This window comes from Hemicordylus capensis, chromosome 1 (genome assembly GCF_027244095.1).
Source record: "Hemicordylus capensis ecotype Gifberg chromosome 1, rHemCap1.1.pri, whole genome shotgun sequence".
NCBI classification, from domain to species: Eukaryota; Metazoa; Chordata; class Lepidosauria; order Squamata; family Cordylidae; genus Hemicordylus; species Hemicordylus capensis.
The window spans coordinates 24,238,977-24,261,591 of NC_069657.1; the positions used below are offsets into that span (position 1 = coordinate 24,238,977).

Below are 22,615 nucleotides of genomic sequence, written 5' to 3' on the forward strand. Positions count from 1 at the left end.
TCCTAGTCCTACAGAGTGTGAACCATATTATGTGGTTATTCACCCAAACGTACAATCTGGAATGCCAGCCACAAAGGGTGGAGGATACTCCTTGCAACAGAAGCCAGAAAGAATGGTAATAAAAATCAATCATAGTCCAAGATTCAGTGATGTAACAAACTGTTGGAATAGCAAGAGCAGCCTATTATTTTCATGTAGAAAGCCAAGGGCTTTGCATCCCTGCTGAGACCCTGGAGGGGGAAAGTGCCAGGATCGTGTCCCTGCCCATCTCTGCAGCACCACACTACAGGGATGAACAGAAACCGGATATTTTAAACTATCTACCTACCCATCTCTCGTGCTTTGAGGTCCTATGAATGTTTGCACACACGGTTGCTGGATCCGGGCTCCACCTTGCTTGATTTTGCAATTCTGAAACATCAGTTTTGTCATCAAGAGTTGAACAGAGACACACACTTACCGAAAAAGCTGAATTCCACCTGCCAAACTGTGGCTGAAGTGCTGCACAGGGAAATGCACAGTAGTGCCTGTGACCCTGCACACAGGCCAATGTCTCCAATGGGGCTACATCACAGGGCAGCAGTAGGGTTGTGTGAACGGGTTCAATGTTGAACAGGTTCAACATTGAACCTGTTCGGTCCGATATCAAACCGGACACACACACACACCAGTTCAGTTTGGTATTGGACCAAACCTCCTGGCCATTGGGGGGGGTGTGTGTGTGTGTATGTGAGTTCTGAGTGATGACCCAGCCATGCAGAGGAACATAGGAACATAGGAAGCTGCCATATACTGAGTCAGACCATTGGTCTATCTAGCTCAGTGTTGTCTTCACAGACTGGCAGCAGCTTCTCCAAGGCTGCAGTCAGGAATCTCTCTCAGCCCTATCTTGGAGATGCTGCCAGGGAGGGAACTTGGAACCTTCTGATCTTCCCAGAGCGGCTCCATCCCCTAAGGGGAATATCTTATAGCGCTCACACTTCTAGTCTCCCTTTCAAATGCAACCAGGGCAGACCCTGCTTAGCTAAGGGGACAAGTTATGCTTGCTATCACAAGACCAGCTCTCCTCTTCTGGGCATGCAGAGGCTCATTGGGCATGCACGGTGGCCTCCAAAATGGCTACTGCCAAGGGGGTGAGGCTTGGAATGGGCTGAAAACAGCCTGAACTGAGTGATTTGGCACATCATGGAGGCCAGCGGTGGAGAGGGGGAGGGGAACTCCTGGATGTCATCCCAAATATTGAGTGTCTTCCTTTTGTCCCCTTTTGTCAGAGTACAGAGTACAGAACCTGCATTAAAATCAAGCTATGAATAAGCAGCATTGTTTAGATTTAGATTTGGATTTAGCTTAAGATACACCTCCCTGTGACTCCATTAACATTTTACTGGAGGCCCACCTGGGTGGTGCCTCCATCAAAGGCTCATTTGGAACACAGGACGCTAGGAAAAGAGGAAGCTGCCTTTTCCCGAGTCAAACCATTGGTCCAGCTAGTTCAGTACCGTCTGCACAGGTTGGCAGCGGCTTCTGCAAGGTTGCAGGCAGGAGGCTCTCTCAGCCCTACCTGGAGATGCCAGGGAGGGAACTTGGAACTTCCTGCATGCAAGCAGGCAGATGCTCTTCCCAGAGCAGCCCCATCCCCTAAGGGGAATATCGTCCAGTGCTCACATGTAGTCTCCCATTCAAATGCAAATCAGGGTGGACCCTGCTTAGCTAAAGGGACAATTCATGTTTGCTACGACAAGACCAGCACTCCTATTTTATACCAGGCTTTATACGAAGTCAGTCCATTGATCCATCTGGCTCAATACAATGACTGGCAGCAGCGCTCCAAGGTTTCAGGTAGGAGTGTCTCCCAGTCCTGCCTGAAGATGCCAAGGTGTGCATCTGGGACCTTCTGCCCTTCCACTGAGCTGTGGCCCCATTCCCTAAAGCAATATCTTACAGCACTCACATGTGATCTCTCATCTAAATGCAAACCAAGATGGAATCTGCTTAGCAAAGGGAACAATTTATGCTTGCTGATCACTTTGTGATGCAGCAGGGAAATGCGTGACTAATAAGCAGAAGGTTGCTGGTTCAAATCCCCGCTGGTACTATAGCGAGCAGCAGTGATATAGGAAGATACTGAAAGGCATCATCTCATACTGCATGGGAGGAGGCAATGGTAAACCTCTCCTGTATTCTACCAAACAAAAACCACAGGGCTCTATGGGCACCAGGAGTCGAAATCAACTTGATGGCACACTTTACCTTTACCTAACCACAAGACCAGTTCTTCTCCCCAAGTGGCAGTGCAAGAGAGAGCATTCTCAGTGGTGGTTCCTGCCTTGTGGAACTTTGCCCTACTAAATCCAGTTGATACCCTCCTTTTAAGTCCCTTTTTTTTTTTTTTTGGTGGAGGTCGGGGGTGGTGGGAAGGATAAAGACCTTTCATTTTCAACCAGTCTTTCTGCAGCTTGTATGAAATGGTAAGATTTGATTGTGATTCTCCTCCATGCTGGCGCAGGTTTCATTATTTAGACTGACTGTATTCTATTGCTTTTATTTATTTTTGTATAGATTACTGCAAGTCACCTTGAATCATCCCTGAGAAAGGTGGGGTATGCATTTTAAAAATAAGCCATAACGTTGTGGAACTATTTGCATTTAGCTGATAATTTCAGGTAGCGAATTCATTGGAATAAGTTGTTAAGCATTTTCCAGTTTCTCTGCAGACCTTGACATTAACTGGAGCAAGTGAATCCCTATAGTAAGGGGAAAAGAGACAGGAACGTTTTCAACTTTTCCTGCATTTCAGAGGAATGCATTAAAATGGTAACTGTCAGGCTGCATTTAACAAAAAAATGGGGGGGGGAGGCAAGGAGGGATATGGCAATGGGTTGAGCAAAAGCTGCCGGTCAAATCCTGGCTCTTAGATTGTAATCAGCGTAACCTTAGTGTATTAATTACATATATATTCCACCTATCTTCCATAATGGGACTCAAGATGATATAAATACACATGGTCCCTAAGCAACCTCCCATGAGACCCAAGCCTCCTTCAGCAAGGATTCTGTGTCATGTGTCTTCAGAGCACACTAGCTTCGATTCTAACTTTCAGTGGAGTGGGGCTCCGTCATTGGAGACTCCCAATGCGCCCCATACTTTGGAGCCCCATACACTGAAGCCCTGTGAAGGGATGGGAGAGATTGTTGTGCTCACACAAGAATTTTCATGGAAGGACCTTATGATGACGGAGCATCACTCCACCAAAGGTTTCAACGCAAACTCTTGTTTTCATTCAGCAAAGTGAAGGAAAATGGGAAAAGATGGCTTTGTATTAATTATTACTTATGTACAATTTATTTATTGTCCTGTCCTGGATGCCTCACTCTCCCTTGATGAACCCAGCCGTGGTGTTAACCCCTTGTTTGCAGGCTGGTCATTTACCTGAGGCTCATTTACCCCCCCACACACACATATATCCGCCAATACCGGTCACCACTGTACTGAATGCTTACTGGCCACCACTTGTATCCACACCCCCAAGTGTATATGTTTATATTTTATTTGATACAATATGCACAATTTATTTGGTCCCACACACAATGAGTGAGCAATATCCAGACCTGTCTGACAAGTCTTCTAAACAGTCTTCTTGTTCACAGAAGAGGTGGTTTTCTCTGATTCTGCCTATAGGTGGCTATAGGCCAATTCCAGCCTCAAAGGCAGGATGCCTCTGAGTACTAGTTGCAGGGGAGTAACAGCAAGAGAGAGGGCATGCACATACCTCTTGCCTATGGGCTCCCCAGAGGCATCTGGTGGGCCACTGTGTGAAACAGGATGCTGGACTAGATAGGCCTTGGGCCTGATCCAGCAGGGCTGTTCTTATGTTCTCTTTCCTCTACTTCCCCTGTGCCTGCCAATCTGGTCCTGAGGGTCCCTCGATGCAGGCCTGGTTCACACATACATTTAAACTGCAGTTAAAGCTGCCTGAGTTTGTAACTGTAGTGCGCCCGAACGCGCAAAACGGCGGGTAATTGTCTGAAGTTAACTCTAGTTTGCCCCACCAGACTCCAATTGGAACCTGACCCAAGGTTTTTTCTAAGCTTTGCCACCAACAGCTGCAGTTTTGCTGCCAAACTGTCCGCCAAAGGCAGACTCAGCCATAAACGCGGTTAAGTGCCCATTTCCAAAATCTAATCATGGGGGGGGGGTGCAGCCCCACCCGAGGATGTGGCTGTTCCATGCTTTCGGCACTTCTCGCTGGCAGCCACTCAGGAAACCAGCCACGCCCCTCCTGTCAGCTGTGCAGCTATGGGGTTGCCAGGCTACAGGGACACCAATACGCCCCATCCCAGACTGGCCAGACTGTCAAGCTGCACAGCCACTTATGGTCAAAAGTCCACAAGCACAAACACCCCAAGTGGCAGCACAAGTAAGGCACCCCTTCATGGCACTGGGGAGAGGAAGCCAAAAGGCAACCCCAATCAGGGAAGCTGGAGTAGCCAAGTTCTATTTTGCACACAGAAAGGATGGGGTAGGAGAACCCAACCCCTTCCCCGGGTGGGAATATTTGATCCCTAAGTCTTCCTCCTGAGAAGAACCATCTGTGGGGCACTAATGCAAACTGTACGAGATGGGACTCGTGCTGTACAAGGTGCTGTTCTCGATGCATGATGAAGAGCACCCCATTACCCCATGGACTGCTCCCTCATGAGAGTAGCAGACTAAGGGGAGTTGGGGAGGATACTCCATGCAGGAAAGCTGCAGTGACGGGTACTTGGGCAACTGCTTTCCTGGTCTCGGCAACTGCCGTCAAGCCACTGTCAAAACCTGCGCCCTGCCAACCCACCCGCCAATGTAGAGATGTGCACCCCTACCCGCAGCCCCCAATGGGTGGTGCAGCCATTCTGGAGTGGCTGGAAACCAGGGCTCTCTACTCCTGGGAATCACTGCACCTCAAGATCTTCATACACAGAGGGTCTTGGATGAAATGGGTTATCTGGACCCTTTTCAATCTGGCTTCCACCCTGGATATGGGACTGAGACTGCCTTGGTCGCTCTAGTGGATAACCTATACCAGGAACTAGACAGAGGGAGTGCGTCCCTATTGGTTCTGCTGGACCTCTCAGCGGCGTTTGATACCATCGACCATGGTATCCTTCTGGGCCGCCTCTCGAGTATGGGAATCGGAGGTACTGCGTTGCAGTGGTTCCGGTCCTTTCTTGGAGGGAGGGTCCAGAAGGTGGTGCTGGGGGACTACTGGTCAGCTCCATGGCCATTGGCCTGTGGGGTTCCTCAGGGTTTGGTCTTGTCCTCCATGCTGTTTAACATCTACATGAAACCACTGGGAGAGGTCATCCGGAGATTTGGACTGAGTTGTCAGCAATATATGGATGACACTCAGCTCTATCTCTCCTTGTTATCTGATCCTAGGGAGGCAGTGGATGTCCTGAATTGGGGGCTGGAGGCCGTGATGGGTTGGATGTGGGCTAATAAACTGAAATTGAATCCGGACAACACGGAGGTAATGTTGGTCAGTAGGAGAGCCAATCGGGATGAGGAGATTTTACCGGTTCTGGATGGGGTTGCACTCCCCTTGAAGGAGCAAGTACGCAGCTTGGGGGTATTACTGGACCCGGCTCTGCTTTTGGAAGCTCAGGTGGAGGCGGTGTGGCCAGGGGTACCTTTGCACGGCTTCGGTTAGTGCACCAGCTGTGTCCCTTTTTGGAGAAGGCAGATCTGGCCACAGTTACCCATGCCTTAGTCATGTCAAGGCTGGATTACTGTAACGCGCTCTACATGGGGCTGCCCTTGAAGAATATCTGAAAACTGCAGCTAGTGCAAAATGCGGCAGCTAGGGTTTTATCTGGAGCTGCCTGGTGAGAGCACATCACACCCATTTTGAAAGAGCTGCACTGGCTACCAGTTTGTTTCCGGGTCCAATTCAAGGTGCTGTGCTGCGAACACAGTGCTGGCAGATCTAACTCCATGCGGCCCTGTTTAGGAGCTAAACTATGCCCCCACGTCCGATGTTAGAGGCAGGGGGTGTGGCTAAATGTTCCCTGAATCTGACATCAGATACAGGGGGCGGGGCAAAGGGGCTGTGGCAGTGACAGAACCCAGGCCACCGCTGGCCTCCCTCTGCCCCTGGTAGTAGGCTAAGTAGTAGCTAGGAAGTCTCCATCCATCTCCTGGCTCTACTCAGTCTCATCTCCCACAGCTGAGCCTGGTCCTCAGCTGAGGCGGCCTTTCCTCTTGAGGAGACCTTTCCTAGATCTGCCTGTGAGCTGCCAGGTGAGCACTCCATCCTCACTGCTGTAGCTGGGTCCCGGCTCTGCAGTGGTGAACACAGGGGTCCCCCAGAGATGCCGGCGCTCTCACACTCAACTAGGGATGTGCACAAACCACAATTCGCAGCAGAATTCTCAGCACATCTCCAGCACCTTTAAAACGGAGCAGCATACCTGCTCCTCCGCCACGCATCACCACTTCCTGAATCGGTGGCACTCCTCCCAGCTATCTTTGCACGCCAGTAGCACTCTTTCCCAGCTGCCCTCGTGCACCGCTTGCACAGACATGACCTCTGTGTCTGCATCTGAGGTTCTGAGGGGATGGTCTCTGGTGATAGATGGGTTTCTGGATCAGGAAATGGTTCAGACACAGGTTCTGGGTCATGCAGCTGGATTGCCCTCAGAGGAGTCATCACTAGAGGACTCTCTAGGGCCCCAATCGGGGGGGTGTGCGTCTCTGACACAAGAAAGACTTGAAGACAATGACCTGTTCTGGCTGCAGTTGCTCCCTAAGAGCCAGTATTTAGTGGCATACCATGTGTGCACAGGTTTCACATAGCCATCGTGATGCACAGTCACTGGCAGACCAAGGAGAGGTTACATAGGAAACTACCTTATACAGAGTCAGACCATTGGTCCACCTAGGTCAGTACAGTCTACACTGACTGTAGTGTAGTGAGGGCATCCTGCTCTCAAAGGCAGGATGCCTCTGAGTACCAGTTGCAGGGGAGTAATGGCAGGAGAGAGGGCATGCCCTCAACTCCTGCTGTAGGCTTCCAGTGGCATCTGGTGGGCCACTGTGCGAAACAGGATGCTGGACTAGATGGGCCTTGGGCCTGATCCAGCAGGGCTGTTCTTATGTTCTTATGACTGGCAACAGCTCCCCAGGATTTCAGGTGGGTGTTTCCCAGCCCTACCTGGAAATAAACAGGGACTGAGTCTAGGATCTTCTGCATGTAAAGGGGATGCTCTTCCACTAAGCTACGGTCCTTTATGAACATAGGTCTATCACCTACTGTCCTGAAAATCATCTTCATGAGTTTCTCTGTTATCTTCAATCAACCATTACTTCCTTTTCTTTTCTTGATGATCCTGATGTAACTGTAAATACACATTTAGTAATCCCATGCATGGTTTCCCCCTCCATAATACAATTCATGTTTAAAAATAATTAAGAAAAGAAATGGCATTCATTTACAAAGTTATTTGCCATGGGGATATTTTATTATTAAGTCATATATCCAGTCAATTCCGAAATAAATTTCAGCTCTCAGCATGCAAGAGTTTGTTTATTAATAGAGATGCCATGCATTAATTCAAGACTTCCAGTTCAGTGGGTAAAGTATTTGTAATTTGGAAAATGACATGCTGACCTTAAACAGATAATGGATGTTTTTACAAATCCTGATTGGTATTCACCAATGCTCCTCTAGAAAAACTATTGCAAGGAGGGGGAAAAAAATTCTAGTGGGCAAATGTCAACCAATAACAAAAAATATGTATGAGATGACCCTATGATCCTGACAGAATAAAAGCTAAGTGAGTCTTTCTATAAGTAATTTGTGGTGAAAATCAGTTTTGACAAAGGAAGAAGAGCAGAGTATTTTCAAATGTTTTAATTCATTCAGACTTGGACTGAATTTGCATAATGGCTCCAAGATGGAAGCATATGCATTTGAAAACTAATTACTAGCACATTAATTTCACACCTTTTTTTAAATGCATCAGCCTCACTGCAAAAGGGTTATTTTGTGATGCTCATCAGACTATTAGTTATGCAGAAAATCTTCACACAACAGAATATACATCTCTGTGGACTGGGGCAGGTGTGGGGAATTTAACACAGAAGAAGTCTTATCACATGGTTCAAAGAGGATCTGATGCAAAGAGGATCTTATCACATGGTTCAAAGAGGATCTGATGCAAGATAAAGAGGGAGCATCCAGACCATTTATTATTTGTCCTCACTTGGGTCCCCAGGTGTTGGACTACAACTCCCATCATCCCCAGCTGCAATGGTATTTTGGCCATGGAGTTTTGCATGTTTTATTTCAGGGGTTCCCAACCAGTGGTGTTCCAGATGTTGATGAACTACAACTTCCATCATCTCCAGCCACAATAAATTGTAGCTGGGGATGATGGGAGTTGTAGTTTAGTAACATCTGGAGTACACCCAGTTGGGAGCCCCTGCTGTACTCCACAGCTGGATGTGGATGTCTCCAGCTCGCAAGCAGCAAGCTTCAGGGCAGGAACCAAAATCTCTCCAAAGTGAAACTGGAAGAGGATTTTAGGTTCCTCCCAAGGACAGACAACCAAGAATATTCTTAGATGGTTCCTATAATTTCTCCACAAGCTTCAGGGCACCCAGCCAGTAAGACCCTCCTGAAACATGCAGCTTATGGATCGGTACAAAATTGTGTTCCTATTGTTGCTTTCTTGGGCCACTGCTGCAGGCCATTACACTTTATTTTTGACCCTCTTCACACACACAGTTATGGGGCAGCTATTGCCCATGGTGCTGTCCCATGCAGCTGTGCTATGCAAGTGATGGTCACATCCCTGTGGATAGAACCAACCACCACCGCACTGGTCTTTGCCTCCTAATCTTGACACATGATGGGGCAATGATCAGATGGGAAAAACCTCCTTTGACTGGTTCACCCCTGTGTATGTGTGTGCCATGCATGCACATGACCCAGTAGATGGGATACCAATACATTGTAACTGGGGATGATGGGAGGTGTAGTACATCTGGAGGAAGCCTGGTTGGGAACCACTGCACTAAGGGAAAGCAGATCCCATGGGCCTCCAGGTAGCTTTGAAAGAGGCCGCCTTCATGTGAACATTGCATGAACAAAAGATAAGGGGAGAATATGCCTGCCTAGAGAAGACAGCCTGATATTGAGAAGAGAATTTTTAAAAAAGAGGATGGTGGGAAATCAAAGAAGCCGCTCTCCCTTGTGATGAATATGAAGCTGGATGCATGGGGAATGATGGATTCATTAGCATGCGGAAATAAGTAAGTGATAATGAATTTGCTTCTTAAGTCCCAGTTTCTTCTTCTACTGAGGAGATGAGAGACCTACGCATTTATATTTCAGTAACCCTCTGGACACAGACGGTGCTTCAGAAAGTCTTTATTTAGCCATTAGTTCTCTAATGGCCTGAAACTTCTGCTGCTGATAGTTAAGTGGTTCGCATAGGGGGTGCAGACTCTTCAGCTAGTGCAGAAACATGAAAAATAACATTATGCCAGTTTCCTACATCCACTAGCATCGACAGTTGTCTGTCCTCTATCTTTAGGTTTAAGGCAGTAGTGAAAATTATGCTTTAAGAAAGGGTTAGGTCCCAAGCTGTGGGGAGCCCCTCCCTGCATTTCAGTGCTGTGTTGCTTCTTGCAGCTTGTGGTGACTCTCTCCTCTTCCCCACATCGAAGGTGATGGCCAGTGGCTTTTGGTACCCATTACATAAAAAGCTGCCTTATATTGATTGATTGATTGATTGTTAAATTTCTATACCTCCTTTCATTAAAACAATCTCAAAGCGATTCACATAAAAGTTAAAACAAAACTGCAGAAATTACAAAATTAAAATATTAGCTAGAATATAAAAATACAGATCTGATTAAGAGATTAAAAACCAAGCACAATCCATCCATATATATAATTCTCTAAGGCGTACCTGTGGATAATCTCGTGCGTGGCAGCTCTCATGAGAGTTCTCAAGCAGAAGCACCGTGCTGATTGGGCAGTGGAGATTCCATATGCAGATAGGGAGGAGGAGCCTGTGAGAACAGAAGCACCATGGTGATGGGGCAGTGGGGATTCCATATGCAGAGGGTGGGGAGGAGCCTATGATGGTTAAGGTCAGTTGAAATGCAACTGTTACTGGTCGGAAGATGTTCTTGATTGTAGAGGAGAAGAAGATAGATAGATAGATAGATAGATAGATAGATAGATAGATAGATAGATACCGTGTTTCCCCAAAAATAAGACAGTGTCTTATATTAATTTTAGCCCCCAAAAATGCACTAGGGCAATTAGTGGTACATCAGAAATTACTGCTAGGTCTTACTTTCGGGGTAGGTCTTACTTTCGGGGAAACAGGGTAGATAGCTAGATCTAGAACTAGATCTAGATCTATAGGATAGTGGGCAGGGTCTGTGAAGAGAGGGAGAGAAGGGTCATAAGGGAGGAAAGAGCCCCTTCAGGAGAAGGAGGCTGCCATTGTGTGAATTAGATGAGGAAACAAGATGAACAAGATCTGTTAACTCAGAAAGTGGGGGAGAGAGAGAGAGAGAGAGAGAGAGAGAGAAAGAAGGGAGAGGAAGAGAGAAAGAAGGGAGGATGAGGGACAGGCCTGAGCCTGTCCGCGGCCTGAGGGGAATGAGTGGCCATGGTGGCACCTATTGGCAGCAAGGAAGGGCCCAGTCAACCACTGCTGTTGTTTGGGGCTACTGAGGCCATTGGTGGAGAGTAGGGATGTGCACAGAAACATGGTGGGGCAGTTCAAAGGTGGCGGGGGTTGCCACTTTAAGAGTGGGGGTGCACTTACCCCCCCCCCCGCCACTTTCCTCCCCACCGCCTTCCTTCAGTAAGACAGCTGATTGGGGAGGCAACGTACTTAGTACTTGATTGCTCCCCTCACCCCCTGCACAGCCCTGCTCACCTCAGAGATCTCTCTCCACCCTCACCTGAGCTGCACTCCTGCTCCTCCTCCATCATCTGGTTGCTTCCATCGCCCTCACCCCTCCTGGTCACTCCTCCATCCCTTTACTTCATCCCCCTCACCCCTCTTGGTTGCAGCTGCAGCGTTGCAGCCCCCTATCCCCAGAGACTTCCTCACCCGAGCCCCACTCCTCCCTACAGGACAGGAGCAGCAGCAGCAGCAGCGTTTGACCGTGCCATTCCTCACTGCTGCCATCACCATGGCCGCTTGTTCCCCTCAGGCTGCTGACAGGCCCGGGCCCAGTCCTGTCCCTTGCCTGCCACTCTCTGCTGGGGATGTGCAAAGAACTGGTTTGAAGAACTGGTGGTTCCACTGGTTCAAAGGAGGTGGGGGTGCCGCTTTAAGAGCAGGGGAGGGTGGACTTACCCCTCCCGCCGCTTTCCCCCCACCGGCGTCCTTCAGTAAGACAACTGATTGGATGGCAGTGTACCTCCCTGCCGCCTCGTTGCCCCCATTGGCCAGATATGGCTGGAAGTCCCTGATGCACATAAAGGGCCGCCGAACCAGTTCCATGCACATCCCTAGTGGAGAGTGGCAGGCAGGCAAGGGATGGGCCCGGGCCTGTCAGCAGCCTGAGGGGAACGAGTGGCCATGGTGATGGCAGCAGCGAGGAAGGGCACTGTCAACCGCTACTGCTGCTACTGCTACTGCTGCTCCTGTGGGGAGGAGTGGGGCTCAGGTGAGGGTGAGGAGGTCTCTGGGGATAGGGGGCCGCAGCTTGGCCAATAGGCACCAGCAATGCTGCAGCCGTGACCTAGAGGGGTGAGGGCGATGGAAGCAACCAGATGATGGAGGAGGAGCAGGAGAGCAGTTCAGGTGAGAGTGGAGAGATCTCTGAGGTGAGGGGGGCTATGGCAGGGGGTGAGGGGAGCAATCAAGTACTAGCGTCCAGATGCTCTGCACAGGTTAAGCTAGTATAACCATAAAATATACAAAGCAGCAGCAATAGTAAAAATCATATAAAGCCTGGGTAAAAAGCCAAAATTTAACACGCTTTCTAAAAACTGGGATGGAGACTGAGGAGCAAATAGCCACCGAGAGAGCATTCCAGAGTCTGGGGGCAGCAACAGAGAAGGCCCTGTCCCATGTGCACGACAGCCGAGCCTCCATCATTGTTGGCACCCGGAGCAGGCCCCCCCCCCGATGACCTCGTCAAGCGCGCAACAACCTTTGGGAGCAGGCAGTCCCTCAGGTATCTGGGCCCAAACCTTTAGGGGCTTTACAGGTCATCAGCAGCACCTTGAATTGGACCCGGAAACAAATTGGCAGCCAGTGCAGCTCTTTCAAAATGGGTGTGATGTGATCCCAGCAGGCAGCTCCAGATAAAATCCGAGCTGCTGCATTTTGCACTACTTGCAGTTTCCAGCCCCACATAGAGCGCATGACAGTAATCCAGCCGTGATGTGACTAAGGCATGGGTTATACTGAGTCACTGTCAGACCATTGGTCCATCTAGCCCAGGACTGACTGGCAGCAGCTCTCCAAGGTTTCAGGCAGGAGTCTTCAGGCAGGTGGAGTGCAGCCCTCAACTGCAGGCCCATCCTGAGCTCTATCCCATCCCCTTTCCAGCAGTGATTGTTCACGCAAGCACACCCTGTATGAGCAGGCACTCACTCACCTGCCTGCTCCCTCTGTGCAATGAAAGGGATGGGGTAGAAGTCTAGTGGGAGCCTACTGAGGGGCATCTTGACAAGGGTTCTCCAAGACTGGACCTGGTCCTGCCTTGCTTGCATGGAAGAAGCTGTTGGGGTCCATAATAAAGGGTCAGGTCTTTAGGATCTGGACTGTGCTGTAGATTTTGTGCTCAGAGAGCCAGCATAGCGTAGTGGTTAGAGTGTTGGACTAGAACCGGAAATACCCGGGTTTGAATCCCCACTCAACCATGAAACTCACTGGGTGACTGGACCAGTCATGTATCTCTCAGGCTAACCTGCCTCACAGGGTAGCTCACAGGCTCTGGGATCCGCGGAGGAAAAGTGGGATATAAATGTAATAAATAAAATAAATAAAACAATCATGCTGTCACCTGGCTGTCACATCTTCTTGCCTTTTTCAGTAGTAGTGAGAACTTATGGCAGAATGCTTCATGTCAGCATGACTGAGTTCAAGCAGTTTTACAGGAGTTTTGCAAAACTTTGTTTCAGTTAATATGCATACTGCTTTGAAGCATTTGTTAGCAGCAGTGCTCTTCAGACTGGACGTCCAGGATGAAGTCCAGTCCTCAGCACCAGGAGGGGGCCTCCAAATATCCTGGAGGGGGGAGCTCCCTGCACCCCCCCCACACACATACACACCTGCACTCACCCCTGCCATGCCGAACTCTTTCTTGAGTGCTGCCATGTGCACGGCCGGGAGCGGGGAGAGAGAGCTGAGTGGGCCTCCTCCGTGGCGGCTAAGTTAACTGGTCCTCCCAGGCTGGTGGGCCTGTCTAGGCCTGCTGGAGGCCTGAGCACAGGCAAACCGCTCCCACTCACCTGTGCAGTGCGAGTTGCAAGTGTGGGAGCGGCTCGTCCGTGCTCAGGCCACCAGCAGGCCGCCATAGAGGAGTTGTGCTCGGCTGTCATACACCCCATCCCCCGGCTGCGCACATGGTGGCACACATGAAAGAGATCTGTGTGGCGGCAGGGACCCAGTGGGGGGGCTGCAGGGGAGGGCCCCTAGGTCAACTGGAGGCCCACATGGACAGGAGAGTGGTGGGCGTGCTGTGAAGTGCAGCTTTTAAAAAGTTTCCAGTTTTCCCTAAAGGGAGGGAGCTCACAAGGGAAGGGGGCCTCGTGGGAGGAGGGGGGCCTCATGGGAGGGAGGGGGCCTCCAAAGCATTTTTGGTCTGGGCTCTCAAAATTCCTAGGTGCATCACTGTTTGTTAGCTAATGCATCATCTCAAGAGCATGGCGAGTGAGCTAAGTTGAAGGACAAGCTGAGTGTTTGGATATTTTAGATTGCAACTGTCAAAGGTGTTTGGAGGAGAGCTGGTCTTGTGGTAGCAAGCATGACTTGTCCCCATAGCTAAGCAGGGTCTGCCCTGGTTGCATATGAATGGGAGACTTGATGTGTGAGCACTGCAAGATATTCGCCTCAGGGGATGAAGCCGCTCTGGGAAGAGCAGAAGGTTTCAAGTTCCCTCCCTGGCTTCTCCAAGATAGGGCTGAGAGAGATTCCTGCCTGCAACCTTGGAGAAGCCGCTGCCAGTCTGTGAAGACAATACTGAGCTAGATAGACCAATGGTCTGACTCAGTATATGGCAGCTTCCTATGATCCTATGCTCTGGATCTTCCAGACAGTTAAGTACAAAAGTATCTCAGAGAGTTTTTGCTGCTCTCACAACAGATTAGAACAGGCCTTCAGTGGGGAGATGTGAAGGTAGGTCTCCCACATGTAAGGCAACTCTGTTCCCTGTTCTTAGCAATGCTTCTTTTCTTATTTCTAGGGAGGTAGCAGCAGCAGCTCTTCCATGAGGCAAGGTGAGGTGGTAACCTCATAGTGGATACTGGGGTGCAAACAGTGTAAGATGACCTCTGACTGCCATCAGCGTTCTTCAGGACTGATTTGCAAAGTTAGCAAGGAACACTTCTCCTCACACTACTTGCTAAGTAGGGGAGCAAAGTAGTCAGTGTCACCAGGAGCTAGAGGGTCAGACAGAAGTCAGGAGTCACAAACAGAAGAAGAAGAAGAAGAACTAATACTAGTACTCCTCCTCAATACTGAAGCAAAGATCTTCCCACACAGGAAGCCTTTTATATCCTCCCTGTCTGCAGTGGGGCCAATGTCAGGTCTCTATGGGCGGGGCCAGTATAGAGCCTGGAGGCTGGATGAGTCCTGCAATATAATGAATCCCCACTGGTGGCAGTGTTGAGCAGAAGCCTTGTTAACTGGAGTTCTGCTGCCCTATCTGTATCCTGCATTTCAGGAGGCCCAAACCCATGTTTGCTTTTAACATGAACCCAGGTTCAGCCGTCCACACAAAAGCATATACATGTGTACAGACATCTGTGCACTCATACAACATAATATCTGAATAGGGCTCATATGAACAGTGTGCTTTGTCTTCCTCAGAAGGCCGAAATTTTTAATATTAAATTCATATGATAAGCCTATCCTATTATTTTTGACATATGAAAGAGCCCTTGAAATGTCCTTTCTAACTCCTGTCTGTAATTTGACACCATCTGGGGAGCGTAAGTGGTAATTCTGTTGCATCAACAGGAAAAAACATGGGCTCATCTACAGTAACAAAAGTTTTCCGCCAGCTCCAGCCTTCACGGAATACGCTTCAAGCATTCCCCCTCCCCCCAAATTGGGGTTAATACACATTATAATTATACTTGTCTTAGCATCATTAAACTAGCACAGAAGTATAACATAATTACACCTTCATGATAGGGTTCTCAGTTGCCGCAGTCTCTTCGATGGGAGGGCGACTGTGCTGTCATCTCCAACACTTTTGTAATCAACCTCTTGAGTGGGAGATGAGCACCAGCAATTCTTTACATTCTTGCTTATTTGAAACCTGTCCCCCACCCAACCGTACTGAATGATGGCACCCACATCCACAAAGCAATGTGCCAATGCCAGCACCTTGAAGTGGATCAAGAGGACATCATCTTGCAAGATTTAATTGGCACAGTAAGTGGGCGTAAGATTCAGAGTGGTCCCCCACCCCCATGAACAAGTATAGCTTTCAAAGGAGACATTTTCCTTTAAGGCTTTGTTTTTCAGGGTGATGCCTTCCCCAGAGAGGGTTTTGCGAAGAACTTGGGATCAAACTAAACAGCTCCCCAATTCTTCTCTTATCTCCTCCCCAAGCCTTTCTCTTTTGTAACAAGGCACTGCAGAAGGGCTATCCTTAGGGCATGGCAAGCAAGGCGAAAGCCCCGGGCCCTGCTCTTTTAACCCCCATTAGAATTAACTAGAACGGAGCCCGGCACTGGCTGATTTGACCCAGGCCTTGCATCCCGCCAGGGCTCAGTAAGGACAGCACTGCACTGCAGGGACCCAATTTGGATCAGGACCATAGCACAGAGGGGTGAATCCTTTTTGCCCCATGCTGTGGCCCCAGTCTAAACTGGTCCCCCTTCCCTGAAGCTGCTACTAGTAAACAAAAAACATGTGTCCATATTGTACTTGTGTGTTTCTCTTTCTGCCACTTATTGCTGCCTGGGGGCTGGGGGCACTCCTTTCATGAGGCACGGTGAGGCCTCAGGCAGCAAATTTGTGGGGATGGCAAGATGCACCCTACTGCCTCAGCTCCCTCTGCGATCTGATCAGCTGTTTGCCAAGTAGTGGCACAACCACCATTCAGCAAAATACCACCCCTTCCTGCTGCTGCTGCTGCCATCTCCCCCGCCTCCCCCGTTCCTTTGCTGCTTGCTTGATAATGAGAAGGGGGAGCAAATGGAAGTGCAAATGAGGAAAGGGCATTAGAGTACTGAAATTGTTCTACAGAGGGAGAAGAGTGCATACACTGCTTGTTTCACAGCAGCACCTATTTCTGGAACAAAGGAGGAGCTGGCAGAGGTGTTTGCGCATGTACAGGTGCATGTATGAAATCAAGCAGTGGCTATTGCTGCCACTGCATGAAAAAAGGCTACTCAGTAGAGCATGTCAGAGAGTCTGTTGGTACAGGGGCATAGCTATCCAGCATGCTCCTGGTCCCCCTCTTTCCACTTGCACTGAGAACAACTGAATAGAGCATATGTCGAATCCAGAACATCCACACACCAGCCACTCTCCATCAAAAACTATGTGTGCACTCAAGAAGGTGCCACAAATGAGAGATATGATGCTAAATGATCATAGTTAGAACAACAAGGGTGAGGATACAGGAGGAGAGTGGTTGGAAGTAGGGATGTGTGAATCGATTCGGGTACAAAATGATTTGTACCCAAATCTACCTGTTTTGGGTGATTTGTGGACAAAACAAATTGCCCCTTTGCTAGCTGACCAGATTCGGGTACAAAACAAATCGCCCAGATTTTGGACCTGAAACATTTGTAGATTCAGACCTCCATTTTGTGGAGATCTCTCTTTCTGTGTCTATTTTGTGTCAGGAATCTTTTTTGAAAATCCTGCCCTCCCAAGCTTCAGATTGGTAACTTACAGTGTGCAACGATTGGCTGGCGATTCCCCCCTGGTTCCAGATTGGCTCATTTCTATTCAAATCTTGTGTTGCCAGGGGTGACTGACCCCGCATTGGCTAGGGGAAGGGTCAAAGAGAGAACAAGGGTGGGTGAAGTTTGAAGGAGGGATTTTCAAATGTGCTTAAGGAGGCTCAGCCAGCGAGCCACCATTCTGCCTCGTGGGAGGAGAGAGAGAGAGAGAAAGAGAGAGCGCCAGAAGAGCTTAGCTTTGCCTTGCTTGCCTGCTGTGGATTCTCTGCTTCTTGTTCCTGATTTCCTGATTGAGAAAAAGAGAAGAGGATTTTTTTCACCCCCTTCCTGCTGCTGTGAGAATCGCTGCCTGCGCCTGCTATCTGTGCAAATTGATTTCAGTACAAAATAATTAGTACCTGAATCTATTTGTTTTGAGTGATCTGCGGACAAAACCAATCACCCCTGTGCTAGCTGGCCAGATTTGGACTCAAAACGAATTGGGGGTGATTTGATTCGGGTACAAATTGAATAAAAAAAATCAATCTGTACACATCCCTAGTTGCAAGCATGAATTGTCCCTTTTGCTAAGCAGGGTCTGTGCTGGTTTGCATTTGAATAGGAGACTATGTGTGTGAGCACTGTAAGATATTCCCCTTAGGGGATGGGGCCTCTCTGGGAAGAGCACCTGCATACTTTCATGAAGAAGGTTCCAAGTTCCCTTCCTGGCATTTCCAAGACAGGGCTGCGAGAGACTCCTGCCTGCAACTTTGGATAAGCTGCTGCTGTTCTTTTAGACCGTACTCAGCTAGATGGACCAATGGTCTGACATGGTATAAAGCAGCTTCCTATGTTCCTATAAAGACCATCAGTAACTGTAGAAGTTTGTTTGCTTCCATGTCTGAGGGCAGAACTATACGTATGCCTAATATCAGCCCCCATGTTCTCACTTGCTGCCCTTTATGCCAGGAAGTGCCTTCCAGAACACCTGTGCAATGCCTCCAGAGCTTCCTTCTTCCAACCTTCATCTCCATACTCTGCCATAATGAAATACATGCAACTCACGCAAAGAAATATAACTTCCCCTGCCTCCATCTTCCCTCCCCTTCCTCTACTGCCTCCCCATGTTGAATTTTACATTGGAAGCTCCTCAGGAGAAGAATCAGTCTCCTTGTACTCTGAAAAGCACCAGGCCCAAAGATGGCACAGTGCTAATACTAATATTAATAAAGTTTGATTCTATACCAATCCACACATTGCAGAGTGGCCTGTTAGCTGGCTGGGTTTAATATAATATGACAGGACATCATGCTGTCAGTCGAACTGTGAAGTAGTTTCTTTGGCAGGAGCTCTGCCAAGCAAGAGGGGACTCAAGAAGACCCAATAACAGTGAAGAGCTGATGATTATTTTTAACAGCTGAACCTCATGTTGTGTTCTGGAACAGTAATGCAAATGCCAATACTCATCTCATTCTAAAAGGTATGATTTAGTACAATAACAATTTTGCTTGAAAATGTAGCATATGAGTGTCATTCATTTTCTGGCTATGATTCATAAATCACTTAAACCAAAAATTCAATCCAGTTTCATTGCTTTAAAGTGAACAAGACCACAGAGATTTAATTAGTCTCAGTGATTTTAGAACGGGCTGGTGCGATTGTTATTAGTCACATTTCTGTGCTGCTCTCCTTCCAAGGAACTTAAGGCAGCAGAAAAGGTCCCCTCTATGATCCTTGGAACAGCTCTGCAAGGTAAGTCAAAGCAACTGTGAATGAGTGGGCGGGCCCATAGGCATCCTGTTAGCTTCATGGGTGAGTGGCAATTTGAACTTGGGTCTCCCTGGGCCTAGCTCAACACCCTTGGTGCCTTTTACATTTCTGAGACTCTAGCTTGCTCTAGCTTGATTGGCCTGCATATTATTACATGCCCCCAAAGCTAATTCTTGTTGACTCACTAATTTTGGTTCTATGCATTAAAATGATGAAATGGCAAGTATGTGGTCATTTGCTCAAGATGGTTAGACTTTGCACTGATTCCAATATAGCTTGGAGTTTGTGCATGATTAGCAGGGGCATAGCTATAACTGAGCGGATGGGTTCAAAGAACCCGGGACCCCAAGCTCTAGAGGGCCCCCCAGCTCCACCCCTCCCTATTTTCTTCATTATCTCCCTCATTCTGAGGGACCACCGGGGAGAGGGATAAACACGGGCCCCCTCTCCCCTAGCCATGCCCCTGGTGAACATAGGAAGCTTCCATATACAGAGTCAGACCGTTGGTCCATCATCTCAGTATCATCTACACAGCTCAGTATCATCTACACAGACTGGCAACGGCTTCTCCAAGGTTGCAGGCAGGAATCTCTCTCAGCCCTATCTTGGAGATGCTGCCAGGGAGGGAACCTGACACCTTCTGCTCTTCCCAGAGTGGCTCCATCCCCTGAGAGGAATATCTTATCTTATCTTAGAATATCTTAGGAGAGGAGAGCTGGTCTTGTGGTAGCAAGCATGACTTGTCCCCATAGCTAAGCAGGGTCTGCCCTGGTTGCATCTGAATGGGAGACTTGATGCAACTTGCCCTGGTTGCATCTGAATGGGAGACTTGATGTGTGAGCACTGCAAGATATTCACCTCAGGGGATGAAGCCGCTCTGGGAAGAGCAGAAGGTTTCAAGTTCCCTCCCTGGCAGCATCTCCAAGATAGGGCTGAGAGAGATTCCTGCCTGCAACCTTGGAGACGCCGCTGCCAGTCTGTGAAGACAATACTGAGCTAGATAGACCAATGGTCTGACTCAGTATATGGCAGTTTCCTTTGTTTCCTATCTTACAGTGCTCACACATCAAGTCTCCCATTCATATGCAACCAGGTCAGACCCTGCTTAGCTAAGGGGACAAGTCATGCTTGCTACCACAAGACCAGCTCTCCTCATGTGATTAGTGAATGCACATGATCAGAGGTGCACCTAGAAAATTTTGGAGCCTGGACCTAAAGGCTCCCCTCTCCACAAGTTAAGCATCATCCCCTTGCACACACACACTGTGACACATGCAGTATTTTTAACACATGGGTTCTTGAGGGCAAAAATAGCAACAAATTTTATAAATATAAAAGATATATTTATATATTTATATTAAACAGGTATATTATGCAAATATGCATTAACAGAAACATTTCCACAGGCAACTTAACATATTCTCATCCCACACATTTCTTTCCCCACTCCCCCCTCTGTCTCTGAAGCAGAGGTCACGCTTGGCCACCCAATTCAGAGCAGGCTGGAGGTGCTGTGACCACACAACCCAGTACAGACTAAGGATTGGGAGGGGGGGTGAGGGCCCCCAGGGGGTGTGGAGGCCCTGGACCTTGGCCTGGAAGTGAAGGGTTAAGAGCGCCTCTGCACAACTTGGCTAACTTGGCAAAGAGGCACCTTTTAACATGGTGATTCTCTTTTATTTAGCAGGAGGAGAGTAACTGGCCCTGTCCACCCCCAGCACAGGACCTCCACTGACTGTTGCTGGTGTCTATCTTGTGTTTCTTTTTAGGTTGTGAGCCCTTTGGGGACAGGGATCTATCTTATCTTATTTATTTATTGTGTTGCATTGTGTTGTGTTGTACGAAAGTAGACTTATACCCTGCTACAGTAGCTGTTGGTGCTTTAACTTGATTGGGTGATTAATGGTGGGGGTGGGGGTGGAGCTATAGCTCAGGGGCAGACAGAGCATCTGCTTGGCATCACTGCCTGGCATAAGTAGATCTGGGGAAGACCCCTGCTTGAAACTCCTGGAGAGCTTCTGCCAGTCAGTGGAGCCAGTACTGAGTTAGATAGTGCTGGGGTTTGTGATCATTTAGCAAAGCACCAAGGAAGCAAAGCTACCACTCCAGTTTCAGAGTGCAGAGTTTAGTTGGTTGCAGCTATTTAAGAAACATGCATGGAGATCACTGTAGAGCCTAAACTAAATTGGTTTATTGGCAAAGTACATTTTATTTATTTATTTATTTATTTATTTATTTATTTATTTCTTAATCAATCAATCATATTCTTACACTGCCCAAAACTTACATCTCTGGGTTGTTTACAACAAGATTAAAAGTAAAACATTAATTAAAAACAAAAACAAAAAATTTAAAAGCAAGAAATTTAAAACACAATTTAAGATTTTAAAAAAATATTCTAAAAACAACATTAAAACAATCAAAACAATATCAGTTAAAAGTCTGGGTGAGGAAATGTGTCTTTAGAGACTTTTTAAAAGATGTCAGAGATGGGGAGGCTCTTATTTCACTAGGGAGTGCATTCCAAAGCCTCAGGGCAGCAACGGAGAAGGCCCGTCCCTGAGTAGCCACCAGATGAGCTGGTGGCAAATGCAGATAGACCTCTCCTGATTATCTCAATGGGCGGTGGGGTTCAAAACGAAGAAGACGTTCTCTTAAAAACGTTGTTATTTGAGATAGGAAAGACCTATCCTAACAGCTACATAGTGGATAGATAGGGGGTGGGAGAGAGATGTTTCCATCTTTCTCTAGGAGGAAAGGAAAAGGACTCACTCACTACAAGAAGTACCTGAGGAGTCAAAGCAGGGGTCATAGAGCAAAGAAGGGACAGGTAAGGAGACCCTCTTGAGCTACCTCTGCTCCCAATGCCGCTAGTGGTCGGTCATTAGGATAGTTGGAGCAAAAGGTCAATGCACTGGAACTCCATCTCCAACAGATATGCCAATTATCTGAAGGCCGATAACAACCTCACTTAGGGTTGCCAACATTCTGTTGGCTGCAATTGGGACGGGGGACTCTGGCATGGTGAGTTGGGGGCGTGGCCACCTTGGCTTGTCTGGGTTTTGTTGCCGTTGTTTAAAGCTGCCACTGAGCAGCGCAGGGCGGTGCCGCAGGGCAGTGGCCTCCTGCCTCCCCAACGATCTGAATGACTGCCTGCCGCCCGCTGCTGAGCTACTCTGGCTGGCTGTGGGGCTGGGGCAGCAGGAGCAGGGGCATGGGCAGGCTCGCTGGGAGGGACGGCACGAGCGATGACTGAAGACTGAAAAAGCAAAGCAAGCAGCAGCGCTCAACAGTGAGTTACTGAGAGACTGTCGCTGACTGAGGGAGGGAGTCGGGAGAGAAGGCGGCGAAAGACTGCCTTCCTCAGCCCTTCCTTCCTCCAAATGAGGCAGACAGGCTGGCACGCAATCCAGTGCCACCGCCGCTCAGTGGCGGCTTTAAAAGTTTTTTTAAAAAAGTTTTTTGAAGTGGTAAAAAAGCGGGAGAAATTGAGTCCTGAATGGGACAATAATTTCTCCCTAGGAATGCAGGACATCCCACACAGTGCAGGACAGCTGGCAACCCTACCCTCACTGGTGCAGCGAGATAATGACCACATCCTCTTGCAGATTCTGAGACTGAAATTCTTCCCATATGAACCTGCCTTCAGCTGGCATCCTCCTCAGCATCCCTTGCCTTCAAATAATAGCTAGCTGGGGCAGGCCTTTTTTTGTCACTGTCAGTCAGTCCATTTATTGTGGCCCATAGACTAGAAGG

The 22,615-nt window shown here is 48.4% G+C and overlaps 1 long non-coding RNA gene across 1 annotated transcript in view; it reads right to left on the minus strand.

Annotated features, from left to right (window-relative positions):
- Positions 1 to 7,327: 7,327 nt before the first annotated feature.
- Positions 7,328 to 22,615, minus strand: part of LOC128336811 (uncharacterized) — a 31,480-nt gene continuing 16,192 nt past the window's right edge. The window contains exons 2-3 of the long non-coding RNA XR_008312099.1: positions 9,957 to 10,059; positions 7,328 to 7,376 (exon numbers count right to left, since the gene is read on the minus strand). This is a non-coding gene — a long non-coding RNA (uncharacterized LOC128336811). The remainder of the gene's footprint in view (positions 7,377 to 9,956; positions 10,060 to 22,615) is intronic.